Below are 19,967 nucleotides of genomic sequence, written 5' to 3'. Positions count from 1 at the left end.
TATCTCTCTTGTCCTGAGGAGAAGCAATACCTCAATATATCTAGATTTATCTCTCCTGAGGGGAAGCAATACCTCAATATATCTAGATTTATCTCTCCTGAGGATAAACAATACCTCAATATAACTAGATTTATCTCTCTTGTCCTGAAGAGAAACAATACCACAATATATCTAGATTTATCTCTCCTGTCCTGAGGAGAAGCAATACCACAATATATCTAGATTTATCTCTCCTGTCCTGAGGATAAACAATACCACAATATATCTAGATTTATCTCTCCTGAGGAGAAACAATACCTCAATATATCTAGATTTATCTCTCTTGTCCTGAGGAGAAGCAATACCACAATATATTTAGATTTATCTCTCCTGTCCTGAGGATAAACAATACCACAATATATCTAGATTTATCTCTCCTGAGGAGAAACAATACCTCAATATATCTAGATTTATCTCTCTTGTCCTGAGGAGAAGCAATACCACAATATATCTAGATTTATCTCTCCTGAGGAGAAACAATACCACAATATAACTAGATTTATCTCTCCTGAGGAGAAGCAATACCACAATATATCTAGATTTATCTCTCCTGTCTTGAGGATAAACAATACCACAATATATCTAGATTTATCTCTCCTGAGGAGAAACAATACCACAATATAACTAGATTTATCTCTCCTGAGGAGAAGCAATACCACAATATATCTAGATTTATCTCTCCTGTCCTGAGGATAAACAATACCTCAATATATCTAGATTTATCTCTCCTGTCCTGAGGATAAACAATACCTCAATATAACTAGATTTATCTCTCTTGTCCTGAGGAGAAGCAATACCTCAATATATCTAGATTTATCTCTCCTGTCCTGAGGAGAAACAATACCTCAATATATCTAGATTTATCTCTCCTGTCCTGAGGAGAAACAATACCTCAATATAACTAGATTTATCTCTCCTGTCCTGAGGGGGAAGACATCACACTCATTGTTTTTCAGAGCCAACATTTTTATTGTGACAAAGCGAGACTATTTTGGGCCCATTTTTGTTTTCATTTAACGCATTTATAATAGAAACCAGTCACGTCATACTCTGGTGTACAGGAACTTGCTCTCACTGTGGACACATGTATTTTCAACATTAAAAACAAGCCATTTAAAAGCAATACACGGCTGAACTTTGTACTTTCCACAGATCTCAACAGGCCCTGATATTTCCTTATATGAAGTTGTGAAGCCCACTGAGTCGTGGGAAGGTTTGGGGTCCAGACAGATCTGAAGGAGCCAACTCCATGGTGGAACAGGAACAGGAACAGGAACAGGTACAGGAACAGGAACAGCCACCCGTCCTGACTCCTCACCGTAGGTTATGTCCTTTTCATCTCCATGAACCTCTGCTCCCTGCCATGAAAACAAATCACACTTCTCTATTCAAGAGGCCAGTGAATAATGTCCCATTAACCAATCTGGACAGGTATATACACACGTTCACATACTACCATCCTCAGACTGGGCAAGATAGAAACACTGTGTCTTCCCTTCATCTTTATTCTGTTCACCCTGAATATTTTGATTTTGTTATTTCACCTTTATTTAACCAGGTAGGCTAGTTGAGAACACCTTTATTTAACCAGGTAGGCTAGTTGAGAACACCTTTATTTAACCAGGTAGGCCAGTTGAGAACACCTTTATTTAACCAGGTAGGCCAGTTGAGAACACCTGTATTTAACCAGGTAGGCTAGTTGAGAACAGCTGTATTTAACCAGGTAGGCTAGTTGAGAACACCTTTATTTAACCAGGTAGGCTAGTTGAGAACACCTTTATTTAACCAGGTAGGCTAGTTGAGAACAAGTTCTCATTTGCAACTGCGACCTGGCCAAGATAAAGCATAGCAGTGTGAACAGACAACACAGAGTTACACATGGAGGTAAACAATAAACAAGTCAATAACACAGTAGAAAGAAAAAAAAAGTCTATATACATTGTGTGCAAAAGGCACGATGAGGTAGGCGAATAATTACAATTTAGCAGATTAACACTGCAGTGATAAATGATCAGATGGTCATGTGCAGGTAGAGATACTGGTGTATCTGACCCCCAACAGGTGTCAGTACAGACAGACAGACTCAAAACCCCAAAACAGGAAGTATCCAGGGTGACCTACATCTTCAAAACATTTACATTTTAGACACAACTGTAACTTATATATTTTACAATGTAAAAATAAAAAGAGAGAGAAAAAAAAAAGTTGAAATCTTACAGGAAGAAAGAAAACAACACGGTGGTCATTTATTGCTCAATAATTTTCTAGAAAGGTTAGCTCTACATTACGGCCAGATGCAAATCTGTACTTTCCAGGTAGTCCCGTGTAGCCCACTAGGGGGAAGCCACAGAACTCGGCTGTAATTCAAGTCTCACGTTTCATACACAAATAACATGGGTCATGACACGAATTGTGGTTCATATTAACCATATTCCCATAAGGCCCTTTTCTATAATGACTTTTTTTTTTGATATCGCATCGTAAAGACGAAGGTAATTGAACGAAGATTTTCACAGCTTCTAGATCTGAGAGTAGTGAAAATTGGCGAGTATTGTTCTGAATTTGTTGATGAATAAACGTGACTAGAAAACCGAAAGCTCAGATCAAAAGCGATCTACTGTGTACTTTACAAGGAGTAGCTATAGGAACGCTCCAGGACCACGGTCCCTTATCCCTGAAGCTATACTTTTGGGAGATGGTATCATCACAAATTATAGTGCCGATCACAGTCCTGCAAAAAAAAATAATAAACAGTTTTGTTCTTAATCATTGACCGAATTAGTCTTGCATGTTCTTGACCAAAGTCAGATGTCATCGTCATCTAATTGTTCCAAATGACACAGGCCAAATACATGACAAAAGTGTTGTGGAAATGTCCTCAGGCCAGAAACATGCTGAGGTAAATGATGGTAAAGGAAACCTGTCTGTGTCTCTAAACGTGGCTTGGCAGCGAGGTTGCTGCCTCATTAAGGGTTCTCAGCAAGGGCCACGCAAGGCCTTTCACTTCGAGGTTGCTGCCTCATTTCCTGCTGACGGCTCTTTAGGGCCAACTGCTGATGGCTTCTGGAGCCCCGGCTCCGAGAGGACAGGTGTCCGCCGTTGTGAAACCTCTAGCACAGCTGGTAGCATCTGGCACACAGCACTCCATTCACAGGCCTGGCAAAAGACCTGGCGTCCAACCTGGCGTTCCCGGGTCTGCAGAGAAGGTATGTCAAGGGCAGCCGTGGTACAAGCTTACTCACAGGGCAACCCGGGCCCCCTTGGGAGAGCCTACAACGGAGGGTAGAGGGTCATTTAGTTTCCACACCCACGCTAGGCCTCCACGGGAATGGCAACAATGAGCCTCATCAATGCCAAATGTTGTAATTGCTGCTGTTGTGTATATGTGAGTGTGTGAGTGTGTGTGTGTGTGAGTGTGTGTGTGAGTGTGTGAGTGTGTGTGTGTGTGTGTGTGTGTGTGTGTGTGTGTGTGTGTGAGTGTGTGTGAGTGTGTGTGTGTGTGTGTGTGTGTGTGTGTGTGAGTGTGTGTGTGAGTGTGTAAGTGTGTGTGTGTGTGTGTGTGTGTGTGTGTGTGTGTGAGTGTGTAAGTGTGTGTGTGTGGCGAGAGAGACAACCGATTCATTAAAATCTGGGCAACAACAGACATATCCCGTGAAGCAAAAAAAATAAAGAAAGGAAAACAGCAGTCATATCCCATGGAGCAGAAACAGGGCAACAGCAGTCATATCCCATGGAGCAGAAACAGGGCAACAGCAGTCATATCCCATGTAGCAGAAACAGGGCAACAGCAGTCATATCCCATGTAGCAGAAACAGGGCAACAGCAGTCATATCCCTTGTAGCAGAAACAGGGCAACAGCAGTCATATCCCATGTAGCAGAAACAGGGCAACACCAGTCATATCCCTTGTAGCAGAAACAGGGCAACAGCAGTCATATCCCATGTAGCAGAAACAGGGCAACAGCAGTCATATCCCATGTAGCAGAAACAGGGCAACAGCAGTCATATCCCATGTAGCAGAAACAGGGCAACAGCAGTCATATCCCATGTAGCAGAAACAGGGCAACAGCAGTCATATCCCATGTAGCAGAAACAGGGCAACAGTAGTCATATCCCATGTAGCAGAAACAGGGCAACAGCAGTCATATCCCGTGTAGCAGAAACAGGGCAACACCAGTCATATCCCTTGTAGCAGAAACAGGGCAACAGCAGTCATATCCCATGTAGCAGAAACAGGGCAACAGCAGTCATATCCCATGTAGCAGAAACAGGGAAAGAAAGAACATATATATATATATATATTGTCCACTTCATTCTGTGTATGTCTGCCCCATGTGGGTACAGTCCCCAGTGGAACATGTTTTCTATGATCACAGAGCAGTCCTGATACTCTCCAGGTTTCCCTGTAAATACCTGCGAGTCTAGATGCTGCAGCAACAAAACCCCACTATTTAAGACGTCTGACCTAGAAAGCCTGAGAAAACCACATGGAATACAGGAAGCAGGGAAAAAAGGCAGATTTAGTATGGCTAAAGGTCTTGTGGGATGTTGCGGTGTTTCTCCAAGAGCAGCCTCATAGGAACCGTGGCCTAAATCCCTGGGTGGTGTAATCGTGATGGAAGCTAGGGCTGTAGTATGATGGAAGCTAGGGCTGTAGTATGATGGAAGCTAGGGCTGTAGTATGATGGAAGCTAGGGCTGTAGTATGATGGAAGCTAGGGCTGTAGTATGATGGAAGCTAGGGCTGTAGTATGCTCTAATAATTTAATGATAACCTAGTGGTCTATAGTCTGTTCTCTACTCATTAACTTAATGATAACCTAGTGGTCTATAGTCTGCTCTCTAGTCATTAACTTAATGATAACCTACTGGTCTATAGTCTGTTCTCTACTCATTAACTGAATGATAACCTAGTGGTCTATAGTCTGTTCTCTAGTCATTAACTTAATGATAACCTAGACTTAATGATAACCTATGGATCTATAGACTTAATGACAACCTACTGGTCTCTAGTCTGTTCTCTACTCATTAACTTAATGATAACCTAGTGGTCTATAGTCTGTTCTCTAGTCATTAACTTAATGATAATCTAGTGGTCTATAGTCTGTTCTCTATTCATTAACTTAATGATAACCTAGTGATCTATAGACTTAATGATAACCTAGACTTAATGATAACCTATGGCTCTATAGACTTATTAATGATAACCTACTGGTCTATAGTCTGTTCTCTATTCATTAACTTAATGATAACCTAGTGATCTATAGACTTAATGATAACCTAGACTTAATGATAACCTATGGCTCTATAGACTTAATGACAACCTACTGGTCTATAGTCTGTTCTCTACTCATTAACTTAATGATAACCTAGTGTTTTCTATAGACTTTTCTCTATTCATTACCTTCATTAATGATAAGCTAGTGTTCTTGTCAATGCTGTCCTGTATATTTAGGGATAACTATGCAAAGGGGATATAGACATACCTCGTATTTATATGTGATGCGTTGTTCTTCTTCTGTAGTCGAACAATCTAATAAACGGTATTAGATAAACATTCACAATGTGAATCTATTGGATTTGCTGCAGGGGAAATGGACGAACCACTATGTATGTGTCATCTCATGTTATACGGGTGGATGACTCAATTGGTAATAAATATGGATCAAGAGGCCCTTTTACATTGGAAATAATAAAAACAGATATCGCAGTGATATAAGCGACCACTTTGCGATGTTACGGTGAAATTGCTCGGGCACGTTGTGCAGAATACAAAATCTAATTTCTGTGAGCAACCCTCTTCTATCCGCTGTCGTCTCCGCAGATCATTTTTATTCATAGCGGGTAGGACGTATAGCCTAGAACAACGCCAGTGATCTATTTACCGCGAAGCATCCCAGGCCTTTACAGGCAGTTTTGGACAGCTGTGATAGACACATGCCGGTATCAGAAATATCTTCAAGCACTCAGCCGATCTAATACATTGATTAAACTTTGCCTGTACCAATCATTTTCCCTGTATCTTCCCCTGTCTGTCGGGCACCACCTGAAGGATCGCTGCCTACTTACGTGGAACCACAACGGAGAAGGAAATGGTTTAATTGAAGTATCTGACGTTTTTGAGAACTGTCAAGACTCTTTCAGCCAGAATGATATATGATCTTATAAGGACACGCTTCCCCTTCAAGCTGTGAATTATATTACCCAGCGGTCTGAGAACCCTATTTTAATGTTGCTGTGATGGCAGTATTACGCCCCAATCAGCAGAACAGCAGGACCAGGGAAAAAACAGCCCCTATGACGATTGTAAAATGCCTTGTTTATTTGTTGATGTTCCCAACATTTGAAATGGTATTTGCTTCGGTCACGCAGTCAGATCTGTGACTGGCAGTAGACTCTACTGTGGGTCAGAGCTTCTGGATCCTTCCACCAGTCTCACAAACGATCCAGACTGATCCATACATAATATTGACTTCATACGATTAACATAGGCGATAAAGGGCAACCCTGATTAACACCTCTATATAATATTATTAAATATGTTATAGGATTAACACTCTATATAATAGTATTAGATATGTTATAGGATTAACACTCTATATAATATTATTAAATATGTTATAGGATTAACACTCTATATAATAGTATTAGATATGTTATAGGATTAACACTCTATATAATATTATTAGATATGTTATAGGATTAACACTCTATATAATAGTATTAGATATGTTATAGGATTAACACCTCTATATAATATTATTAAATATGTTATAGGATTAACACTCTATATAATAGTATTAGATATGTTATAGGATTAACACCTCTATCTATATAATATCATTATATTATTATCATCAACCCCAAACATAAACGTAGAGTAAATCACTATACTAGAAAATTTGTTGGTACCTTTAGGATCAATACATTTTTAGGTAATCAAATATTTAATCCTCTATAAACTGACCAATGAGTTGACCAGTCATAACGTTGTTTCCTCAGAGAGCAGGCGCTGACTGTTATAGAAAGACCTACCGTACGCTATGTAAAATAACACTGGTAGAGTTCTCTATGAGAGAGATGGACAGTACCGTACGCTATGTAAAATAACACTGGTAGAGTTCTCTATGAGAGAGATGGACAGTACTGTTCACTATGTAAAATAACACTGGTAGAGTTCTCTATGAGAGAGATGGACGGTACTGTACGCTATGTAAAATAATACTGGTAGAGTTCTCTACGAGAGAGACGGATGGTACTGTACGCTATGTAAAATAACACTGGTAGAGTTCTCTACGAGAGAGATGGACGGTACTGTACGCTATGTAAAATAACACTGGTAGAGTTCTCTACGAGAGAGATGGACAGTACTGTACGCTATGTAAAATAACACTGGTAGAGTTCTCTACGAGAGAGACGGACGGTACTGTACGCTATCTAAAATAACACTGGTAGAGTTCTCTATGAGAGAGATGGACAGTACTCTACGCTATGTAAAATAACACTGGTAGAGTTCTCTACGAGAGAGATGGATGGTACTGTACGCTATGTAAAATAACACTGGTAGAGTTCTCTACGAGAGAGATGGACAGTACTGTACGCTATGTAAAATAACACTGGTAGAGTTCTCTATGAGAGAGATGGACAGTACTGTACGCTATGTAAAATAACACTGGTAGAGTTCTCTACGAGAGAGATGGACAGTACTGTACGCTATGTAAAATAACACTGGTAGAGTTCTCTACGAGAGAGATGGACAGTACTGTACGCTATGTAAAATAACACTGGTAGAGTTCTCTACGAGAGAGATGGATGGTACTGTACGCTATGTAAAATAACACGGGTAGAGTTCTCTACGAGAGAGATGGACAGTACTCTACGCTATGTAAAATAACACTGGTAGAGTTCTCTACGAGAGAGATGGACAGTACTGTAAGCTATGTAAAATAACACTGGTAGAGTTCTCTACGAGAGAGATGGATGGTACTGTACGCTATGTAAAATAACACTGGTAGAGTTCTCTATGAGAGAGATGGACAGTACCGTACGCTATACTTACAGGGGTTGTCTATAACAGAGACAGACTGTACAGTTTGCAATATAATACTGATAGGTTTGTCTGGGAGAGGTAGAGACCTACGATAGGTTAGCTACTATAATACTGGTAGGTTTGTCTGGTAGAGTTAGAGACCTACGGTAGGTTAGCTGCTATAACACTGATAGGTTTGTCTGGGATAGGTAGAGACCTACGGTAGGTTAGCTACTATAATACTGATAGGTTTGTCTGAGAGAGGAAGAGACCTACGGTAGTTTAGCTACTATAATACTGATAGGTTTGTCTGTTCTACTCTGGTCCTGGTCTATGCTGGTCCTGTTCTACTCTGGTCCTGGTCTACTCTGGTCCTGTTCTACTCTGGTCCTGGCCTACTCTGGTCCTGGTCCTGGTCTACTCTGGTCCTGGTCTACTCTGGTCCTGGTCTACTCTGGTCCTTTTCTACTCTGGTCCTGTTCTACTCTGGTCCTGTTCTGCTCTGGTCCAGGTCTACTCTGGTCCTGGTCTACTCTGGTCTACTCTGGTACTGGTATCCTCTGGTCTACTCTGGTCCTGGTCTACTCTGGTCCTGGTCTACTCTAGTCCTGTTCTACTCTGGTCCTGGTCTACTCTGGTCCTGGTCTACTCTGGTCCTGGTCTACTCTGGTCCTGGCAGCACCTTATCACCAATTCTATCTGGTAGTCATTCAGCCATTTCATGGCCATTCTGATGCAGGCAAAAAGCAGACACCACTTTACATTTCCTAAGCTCTCTGGACACGCAGTTTGGAAAAACGTTACGATGACATATGAGTCCTCCCTTCCCCCTCTGATGCCTGGTTTGGCCTCCGCCCACCTGGTCTTTCTTTCCTCTCAATGAGTCCTTCCTTCCCCCTCTGATGCCTGGTTTGGCCTCCGCCCACCTGGTCTTTCTTTCCTCTCAATGAGTCCTTCCTTCCCCCTCTGATGCCTGGTTTGGCCTCTGTCCTCTCAAAGCTGTCATTCATTAGGTGGTGAATTGGGGTCTCTGTCAACCCTTGCTAACTTGGTAATTTGATAAATGGAACATCTATGCGCTCATGTTTATCACACTGACAATCAAACAACCATGTTATTATATTACACTGGGGGGAGACCTTCAACCCAGACTGTTCCTAGTGTGTACATGTAGAGCCAGCCAGAACTACCAGATATTCAGCTGTCACCTCGGTCTCAGCGTATTGCCTTTGTCACAACTGTTTCTGATTAAGGGGGGGGGGGGGGGGGGAATGGGGGAAGGGAGGCAAGGGCTGTGGGGGTGACTATATATTCACCTCAGTTGAGGATAGACCTGAATCAGATTCTAATGTAAGCTTCTCAGAACAGTTTTTCTCTGCACATAATAAACTCAACCCTTTCTAAAGTAAGATTAAGAAAATACCTGGCAGTAGGATTAAGAATATAACCAGCAGTAGGATTAAGAATATAACTAGCAGTAGGATTAAGAATATAACTAGCAGTAGGATTAAGAATATAACTAGCAGTAGGATTAAGAATATAACTAGCAGTAGGATTAAAAATTGGACTGGCAGTAGGATTAAGAATAGGACTGGCAGTAGGATTAAGAATAGGACTAGCAGTAGGATTAAGAATTGGACTAGCAGTAGGATTAAGAATAGGACTGGCAGTAGGATTAAGAATAGGACTGGCAGTAGGATTAAGAATAAGACTAGCAGTAGGATTAAGAATAGGACTGGCAGTAGGATTAAGAATTGGACTGGCAGTGGGATTAAGAATAGGACTAGCAGTAGGACTAAGAATAGGACTGGCAGTAGGATTAAGAATTGGGCTGGCAGTAGGATTAAGAATTGGACTGGCAGTGGGATTAAGAATAGGACTAGCAGTAGGATTAAGAATTGGACTGGCAGTAGGATTAAGAATTGGACTGGCAGTAGGATTAAGAATATAACTAGCAGTAGGATTAAGAATTGGACTGGCAGTAGGATTAAGAATAGGACTGGCAGTAGGATTAAGAATTGGGCTGGCAGTAGGATTAAGAATAGGACTAGCAGTAGGATTAAGAATATAACTAGCAGTAGGATTAAGAATAGGACTGGCAGTAGGATTAAGAATAAGACTGGCAGTAGGATTAAGAATTCGACTGGCAGTAGGATTAAGAATATAACTAGCAGTAGGATTAAGAATATAAGTAGCAGTAGGATTAAGAATATAACTAGCAGTAGGATTAAGAATAGGACTGGCAGTAGGATTAAGAATATAACTAGCAGTAGGATTAAGAATTCGACTGGCAGTAGGATTAAGAATATAACTAGCAGTAGGATTAAGAATTGGACTGGGAGTAGGATTAAGAATATAACTAGCAGTAGGATTAAGAATATAACTAGCAGTAGGATTAAGAATATAACTAGCAGTAGGATTAAGAATATAACTAGCAGTAGGATTAAGAATTGGACTGGCAGTAGGATTAAGCATATAACTAGCAGTAGGATTAAGAATTGGACTGGCAGTAGGATTAAGAATATAACTAGCAGTAGGATTAAGAATAAGACTGGCAGTAGCATTAAGAATAGGACTGGCAGTAGGATTAAGAATAGGACTGGCAGTAGGATTAAGAATAGGACTAGCAGTAGGATTAAGAATTGGACTGGCAATAGGATTAAGAATAGGACTGGCAGTTGGATTAAGAATAGGACTAGCAGTAGGATTAAGAATTGGACTGGCAGTAGGATTAAGAATAGGACTGGCAGTAGGATTAAGATTAGGACTAGCAGTAGGATTAAGAATTGGACTGGCAGTAGGATTAAAAATTGGACTGGCAGTAGGATTAAGAATAGGACTGGCAGTAGGATTATGAATAGGACTAGCAGTAGGATTAAGAATAGGACTAGCAGTAGGATTAAGAATTGGACTGGCAGTAGGATTAAGAATATAACTAGCAGTAGGATTAATAATAGGACTGACAGTAGGATTAAGAATAGGACTGGCAGTAGGATTAAGAATAGGACTGGCAGTAGGATTAAGAATAGGACTGGCAGTAGGATTAAGACTATAACTAGCATTAGGATTAATAATTTAACTAGCAGTAGGATTAAGAATTCGACTGGCAGTATGATTAAGAATTCGACTGGCAGTAGGATTAAGAATAGGACTGGCAGTAGGATTAAGAATTCGACTGGCAGTAGGATTAAGAATTCGACTGGCAGTAGGATTAAGAATAGGACTGGCAGTAGGATTAAGACTATAACTAGCAGTAGGATTAATAATTTAACTAGCAGTAGGATTAAGAATTCGACTGGCAGTAGGATTAAGAATTCGACTGGCAGTAGGATTAAGAATAGGACTGGCAGTAGGATTAAGAATTCGACTGGCAGTAGGATTAAGAATTCGACTGGCAGTAGGATTAAGAATAGGACTGGCAGTATGATTAAGAATTTGACTGGCAGTAGGATTAAGAATTCGACTGGCAGTAGGATTAAGAATTAGACTGGCAGTAGGATTAAGAATTGGACTGGCAGTAGGATTAAGAATTCGACTGGCAGTAGGATTAAGAATTCGACTGGCAGTAGGATTGAGAATTCGACTGGCAGTAGGATTAAGAATATAACTAGCAGTAGGATTAATCATTCGACTGGCAGTAGGATTAAGAAAATACCTAGCAGTAGTATTAAGAATTCGACTGGCAGTAGGATTAAGAATATAACTAGCAGTAGGATTAATAATTCGACTGGCAGTAGGATTAAGAATATAACTAGCAGTAAGATTAATAATTTGACTGGCAGTAGGATTAAGAATATAACTAGCAGTAGGATTAATAATTCGACTGGCAGTAGGATTAAGAATAGGACTAGCAGTAGGATTAATAATAGGACTGGCAGTAGGATTAAGAATAGGACTAGGAGTAGGATTAAGAATAGGACTGGCAGTAGGATTATGAATAGGACTAGCAGTAGGATTAAGAATAGGACTAGCAGTAGGATTAAGAATTGGACTGGCAGTAGGATTAAGAATATAACTAGCAGTAGGATTAAGAATTCGACTGGCAGTAGGATTAAGAATTCGACTGGCAGTAGGATTAAGAATAGTACTGGCAGTAGGATTAAGAATTCGACTGGCAGTAGGATTAAGAATTCGACTGGCAGTAGGATTAAGAATAGGACTGGCAGTAGGATTAAGAATTCGACTTGCAGTAGGATTAAGAATTCAACTGGCAGTAGGATTAAGAATTCGACTGGCAGTATGATTAATAATTTAACTAGCAGTAGGATTAAGAATTCGACTGGCAGTAATATTAAGAATATAACTAGCAGTAGGATTAATAATAGGACTGGCAGTAGGATTAAGAATAGGATTGGCAGTAGGACTAAGAATAGGACTGGCAGTAGGATTAAGAATATGACTGGCAGTAGGATTAAGACTATAACTAGCAGTAGGATTAATAATTTAACTAGCAGTAGGATTAAGAATTCGACTGGCAGTAGGATTAAGAATTCGACTGGCAGTAGGATTAAGAATAGGACTGGCAGTAGGATTAAGAATTCGACTGGCAGTAGGATTAAGAATTCGACTGGCAGTAGGATTAAGAATAGGACTGGCAGTAGGATTAAGAATTCGACTGGCAGTAGGATTAAGAATTCGACTGGCAGTAGGATTAAGAATTAGACTGGCAGTAGGATTAAGAATTGGACTGGCAGTAGGATTAAGAATTCGACTGGCAGTAGGATTAAGAATTCGACTGGCAGTAGGATTAAGAATATAACTAGCAGTAGGATTAATAATTCGACTGGCAGTAGGATTAAGAATATAACTAGCAGTAGGATTAATAATTTGACTGGCAGTAGGATTAAGAATAGGACTAGCAGTAGGATTAAGAATTCGACTGGCAGTAGGATTAAGAATAGGACTGGCAGTAGGATTAAGAATTCGACTGGCAGTAGGATTAAGAATTCGACTGGCAGTAGGATTAAGAATTAGACTGGCAGTAGGATTAAGAATTGGACTGGCAGTAGGATTAAGAATTCGACTGGCAGTAGGATTAAGAATTCGACTGGCAGTAGGATTAAGAATATAACTAGCAGTAGGATTAATAATTCGACTGGCAGTAGGATTAAGAATATAACTAGCAGTAGGATTAATAATTTGACTGGCAGTAGGATTAAGAATATAACTAGCAGTAGGATTAATCATTCGACTGGCAGTAGGATTAAGAAAATACCTAGAATTAGGATTAAGAATTCGACTGGCAGTAGCATTAAGAATATAACTAGCAGTAGGATTAATAATTCGACTGGCAGTAGGATTAAGAATATAACTAGCAGTAGGATTAATAATTTGACTGGCAGTAGGATTAAGAATAGGACTAGCAGTAGGATTAATAATAGGACTGGCAGTAGGATTAGTTCAATAACTAGTCAGGTTGGTTTAACATTTGACTTGTTCATAAGACTGGAAGACTTCTCATTGGGGAATAATCATTTTTTCCTACCCATTTTAATCAGTTCCTCTAACGAAAGGCAAAATTGGATTGCATTGCTTGATTGCAAAAAGCTATAAATTGGATAACAAATAAATTGCCGCGAAACTTGGTAAGAATTTGGTAAACCTGGTAAGAACCCCCTCATCGGACAACAAAGAATGCACGGGTACGACAAAACATGTATTTTTACTGCTTTAATACCGTGTGGAATCCACTTTGCGACAGCAACGAGGCACCTCAGGGGTTTGTGGTATATGCCCAATATACCACGGCTAAGGGCTGTATCCAGGCACTCCGCGTTGCGTCTTGCCTAAGAACTTCCCTTAGCCGTGATATATTCTCCATGTACCACCCCCCTCCCGCTTAAACATACCATGCATGTGCTCCAACACTGACTTACACTGTACATCCATCAACCTGTGTCAAACAATAAGCGGTTCCTGCCACGGCTCCTCTGTCATCAGGGCTAATAAACTGAACAGCAGTCATTACGAGGGAACATGGCACATATTACAGTTGCATTATGTTCCTGGGCAATACACTAGATTAATTTCCCCTCCAACATAATGTGTGTTTTATTGCTTCCAATAAGCATTTTTAATAAGCAAAGTGATAAGTGCTTCCCTTGTAAAACGTCTCCAATTAGCTAGCGTTAGTGGCGTCCTCAGAATGCCGCTAACTCCCATAACGAATTTAGCGTGCTAGACTAATGACCGCCCCCTCGCAACAACCACTTCCACCCCGACACAAATAACCTTGACAGTAAACAGGGCCTGTAAACAAGACCCCTAGTACCTGAGGAGGACAAAGACAACTCCTCTTTGGAGACACTCTAGTACCTGAGGAGGACAAAGACAACTCCTCTTTGGAGAGACTCTAGTTCCTGAGGAGGACAACGACAACTCCTCTTTGGAGAGACTCTAGTACCTGAGGAGGACAAAGACAACCCCTCTTTAGAGACACTCTAGTACCTGAGGAGGACAAAGACAACTCCTCTTTGGAGACACTCTAGTACCTGAGGAGGACAAAGACAACCCCTCTTTAGAGACACTCTAGTACCTGAGGAGGACAAAGACAACTCCTCTTTGGAGACACTCTAGTACCTGAGGAGGACAAAGACAACTCCTCTTTGGAGACACTCTAGTTCCTGAGGAGGACAAAGACAACCCCTATTTGGAGACCAGAGACTGGAGTTTGGAGCATGTCTGGTACTTCTTGTGTTGAATCATGGTGTGAAGGTTCATGGGGTTTTTAATACGGGGGTTTTCCCAAGATGCTTTGGGTTTACTAGTACAGTTTTTCTTCATTACTAAGACAATGTTAATGAAACTGGGGTCCACTTGATCTCCATCCTAGCCTAATGAAGGCAACAGTATTATTTTTTGCTAAACTGTAAGTCATTTCTCCTTGCTTTCACACACAATGGAAATGCTAAGCACTTTTTTTACAAAACAGAAAACACAACTTACTATAAAAGACTCAAAAGGGGGTAAAGAGCACGACAAACAAAATTTTAACATTTGGTCACGGCTGGTACAAATTACTCCCATGAATGTGAACCTTTTTTGCAAGTGAGCAAAAAATATTTTTGCACAATCGTTCAAATCCGAAATCAGTCCTTATTCATGCATAAAATAGGTCACCTCTGAGTTTCTGTTTACAAGACCGGACCAAGTAAGAGGCCCCCGAGGGCAAGGACAAGGAGAGGTAGAAGGGGCCCACAGAGGAAGACTGTCCATTTTAACTGGCAACTGAACTAAGGTCAAATAAAGCTTTTTCTTTCTGGATATTCGTGCTCTTGAGTGACATTTGTCATCTTTGGTCAAATCAATTTCAGACGAAAGAGTACAGCCCATGCTGTGATAATATGTTTACTTGCCTTTATGGTGCAATAGTATAATTATAGTATCAATACATGGCACAGACACACAGTATAAAATAAGGCTAATCATGTTACGGTATATATATATATTGATAATTGTAGTTAGTATTTAGTGGGACATTGTGTAACTATTGATTGATATCCCTTTTCCTTAGATAATAACAAGTTGTATGTTTTGATGGAGGTCGTTGATTTTGTGTCATGTATTTAATGTTTTCAGATTCTTAAAAGCATTTTGCTAATGATGTTTTCTGTCATTTCGGCCAATGTGTTTCAGTTTGGAGCTGTGTGTGTAAATAGTTTTTATTTTCATTTTTTATTAATTTACTCTGTTTGGACAAATGTGCTCAAGCAATGGAGACAGTAAGATAACAATGTCTCTCAGAGGTGTAACAAAATCCCCAAATCATAATTTCCTTTTAAATTGATATAGTCCAGGAACCTAATAGATGTCTGTGTTTGTATTGGAAGGAGGCTAAGTTTTGCCTGGTAAGGAAAACCACATATAGTAGAGCTGTTTTCAAACTATGGAATAACCACAAACTGGCAAACAAAATATCCTTATTTTAAATGCCTAACAGTCTTCTAAGAAAATGTATTTAATTGGCAAAATAAGATATATACAAACAATTTAATTCAAACACTTTCTTGTGAAAAATAAAACATTACTGTGTGTTGGTTAATAAAGCAGACACTAAGAATAAAAGTATTTTATCTGCTTCTTGTCCTTGTAAATGTCTCGGCTGGTCCACAGCAGGTTGTTCCGATTAAACCTGCCTGACAGGTTAGTTATAATGGATGTTATAATGTAGAGGGGGCCAACACAAAAACACACACTCTGTTCAAGTCCACTGCTAATTAGCAGGGTATATGGAGGTATTCTCCAGCTCTTTCATTATGAAGGCTTTACCAAGCGATAGTTCATCTTTAATCTAAGGCAGAGGCACATGATGTCCTCTGGGGTGGAATGTTAAAGGCAGCATCTTCCTGAAACATAACATACTAATTAATTGTATTTTTATTTTTTTTATTTTTTTCAGGAGGGTTTCAATAAGCTACGGCCTGTCCTGTATTTATGGGGACTTACACCCCACACTGTTTGCTTTCATAGAAGGTTCGGTTAATTGCTGCTGTGCCTGACATCATTAGATGGATATGCACGGGGATATAGCCTGTTTAATTAAGGTTGCTTGCTAAGTTCATTATGTCGATTCAACACAGTGTTGTGTGCTTGGTTTAACCCAAACCCCTCTGTAATCTAATATAAAGGAGGCTTTGATTTTCATGTTTAATTTGATTTGCAGGTCTTCCCACTCAGTATTAAAACGCCACACAGTATTATTACAGTGGAAACACCCGTTTGCACTCACATATAATGGCTGTCTAGCATATAACACAAAGACTAGGACTGTTTTTATAATTGGCTAAAGATTTAAAAACATCAGTGGAGTAAGATAACCATTACAGTGAGTTCTTATCCATTTCAGTGAGTTTTTAACCATTTCAGTGAGTTTTTAACCATTTCAGTGAGTTTTTAACCATTTCAGTGAGTTTTTGACCATTTCAGTGAGTTCTTATCCATTTCAGTGAGTTATTTTCCATTTCAGTGAGTTATTTTCCATTTCAGTGATTTCTTATCCATTTCAGTGAGTTCTTATCCATTTCAGTGAGTTCTTATCCATTTCAGTGAGTTCTTATTTATTTCTGTGAGTTCTTATCCATTTCAGTGAGTTCTTTTCCATTTCAGTGAGTTCTTATCCATTTCAGTAAGGTCTATTTTTTTTCCTCCCTTGAAGAAAGCAGTCGCTGAATTCCTGCGGCGTTAGCTATTTATCAGCATGGCGGGTTTGGGGAAATACAAAATGACTGGTCTAATTGAGAGACACGAGAGTTAACCGACGCTAATAGTGTTTAGATGAAGTCACCTGTCTTTCCCAGCGCTTCTTAACCTCCCCAACACACACTGGTGTTCATCCAGTTTGTCACCGTGACAGCCCGGCCCTGCCTGTCGTTAGTCTTCGTTAACACCCCCCCCCCTCTCAGATTCATCTGATGAAACCCGAACGCTACAAAATCATAGATTCTTTACATTTTTATTATGTTTCAAATGTATGCTAATGAGAACGCAAATCTAAAATAATCTAGTTGAAACCTATCAGCGTCAAATACGTAAGTGTAAGTGGATGTTGATTCCTGATTAACACCATGTCGTCTGTCTTGTAATTGTCTGAGCAGCTTGCTGAGAGACATCCATCCCGAACAAGGACGACATTTATTTTTTTATACTATCGGAGAAAATTAAGTCATGTATTAAAAACAACTTATAAAATACATTACAATGTTCCCACACGCCGGGCTTTGTAATGCTGTCATGTGCACACATGTCCATTACGATGACGGCGAGGCACTGAATCCACACGTTAATTAATATTTACACTGTAGATTGCTTACTGCAGCTCTAAAGTTTAAAATGATATTTACTTGGTTTGGTACAAAAACTGACCCGTCTTGACATTTTAACGTTTGCACATACTTTGCATATTTGAATGCGAAACTGTCCGCGTAGAAGTATAATAATCACTAGCTTCACGTCCATTGTGTGAAATTGTAACGGTTTTCTTGAGTTGAAGGAGAGGCGGACCAAAATGCAGCGTGGTTTCTATTCATGGTTCTTTAATAAAGCAACTACACATGAATAGACTAACAAAACAAGAAATGTGTGGGGGGGGGGGGGGGGGGGGGGAAATAAAACAGCCCTATCTGGTGCAAACAAAGAGACAGGAACAATCACCCACAAAACCCAACACCAAACAGGCTACCTAAATATGGTTCCCAATCAGAGACAAGGACTAACACCTGCCTCTGATTGAGAACCATATCAGGCAAAAACCTAGAAGTAGACAAACTAGACATGAAACATAGAATGCCCACTCAGATCACACCCTGACCAAGCAAAACATAGAAACATACAAAGCAAACTATGGTCAGGGTGTGTGTGACAGAAATGTCTATGCAATCAAGTCATAAGAACCACAGCCCAGCCTCAGAGTGGAATGTCCAGTCCTTAACTCTTTTAGAGGGAAGATAAAGGGTTCCAAAAGGGTTCTTTGGCTGTCCTCATAGGAGAAGCCCCTTTTTTTGGTTCCAGGTGAATCCCTTTGAAGTTCCAGGTAGAATCAGTTTTTTGCTTCCATCTAAAACAAACTCAGGGTTCTACATGGAGCCCCAAAAGGTTCTACCTGAATCCAGCCAGGGTTCTTCAAAGGGGACAGCTGAAGAACACTTTTTTTCCTAAGAGTGAGTGTCCCCAGGGATCCTCTCCTCACACCACTGGCTGAGTCTGGAGATGTGGAGAATCACCTCACACCACTGGCTGAGTCTGGAGATGTGGAGAATCACCTCACACCACTGGCTGAGTCTGGAGATGTGGAGATGTGGAGACTCACCTCACACCACTGGATGAGTCTGGAGATGTGGAGATGTGGAGACTCACCTCACACCACTGGATGAGTCTGGAGATGTGGAGACTCACCTCACACCACTGGCTGAGTCTGGAGATGTGGAGACTCACCTCACACCACTGGCTGAGTCTGGAGATGTGGAGACTCACCTCACACCACTGGCTGAGTCTGGAGATGTGGAGACTCACCTCACACCACTGGCTGAGTCTGGAGATGTGGAGACTCACCTCACACCACTGGCTGAGTCTGGAGATGTGGAGAATCACCTCACACCACTGGCTGAGTCTGGAGATGTGGAGACTCACCTCACACCACTGGCTGAGTCTGGAGATGTGGAGACTCACCTCACACCACTGGCTGAGTCTGGAGATGTGGAGAATCGCCTCACACCGCTGGCTGAGTCTGGAGATGTGGAGACTCAGCTCACACCACTGGCTGAGTCTGGAGATGTGGAGACTCACCTCACACCACTGGCTGAGTCTGGAGATGTGGAGACTCACCTCCCACCACTGGCTGAGTCTGGAGATGTGGAGATGTGGAGGCAGATCAAACAGGCCCTGTTTCTGCACCAACACCTTCTACAGCACTCAAAACAGGCCTGACTTCACAGGACCACACAGACTTTGCTTTCTATACGGCTAGAGTGTGTGTGTGTGTGTATGTGTGTGTGTGTGTGTGTGTGTGTGCGTGTGTGTGTGTGTGGCGTGTTTGTGTGTGTATTAATAGTTGACTGTTAGCACTGGCATTAACCACCCTGCAGAGTGTGGATGGTGTTGGTCTGGAATCTGGAGCAGTGGGAGGAGAGAGGGGGGAGTGGGATCACTGTGCCCCGAGGCCAGGCAGCTCAGAGGAGGCTTGTGTCGGCTGTGAGGCTCCTGTCCCTGGCTCCTGGCTCCAGGCATGTTGAGGCTCAGTCAGGCTGACCTTGTTCAAGGTTCTCTTCCTGCAAATGACTTCTTCTCCTCAAACACACGCACACACACACACACACACACACACACACACACACACACACACACACACACACACACACACACACACACACACACACACACACACACAGCAGGCTGAGGTCTGTCTGG

Source organism: Oncorhynchus mykiss, unplaced genomic scaffold (genome assembly GCF_057628025.1).
Source record: "Oncorhynchus mykiss isolate SJ-2025 unplaced genomic scaffold, ASM5762802v1 scaffold101, whole genome shotgun sequence".
Classification (NCBI taxonomy): domain Eukaryota; kingdom Metazoa; phylum Chordata; class Actinopteri; order Salmoniformes; family Salmonidae; genus Oncorhynchus; species Oncorhynchus mykiss.
Note: the sequence above shows the minus strand (reverse complement) of the source record.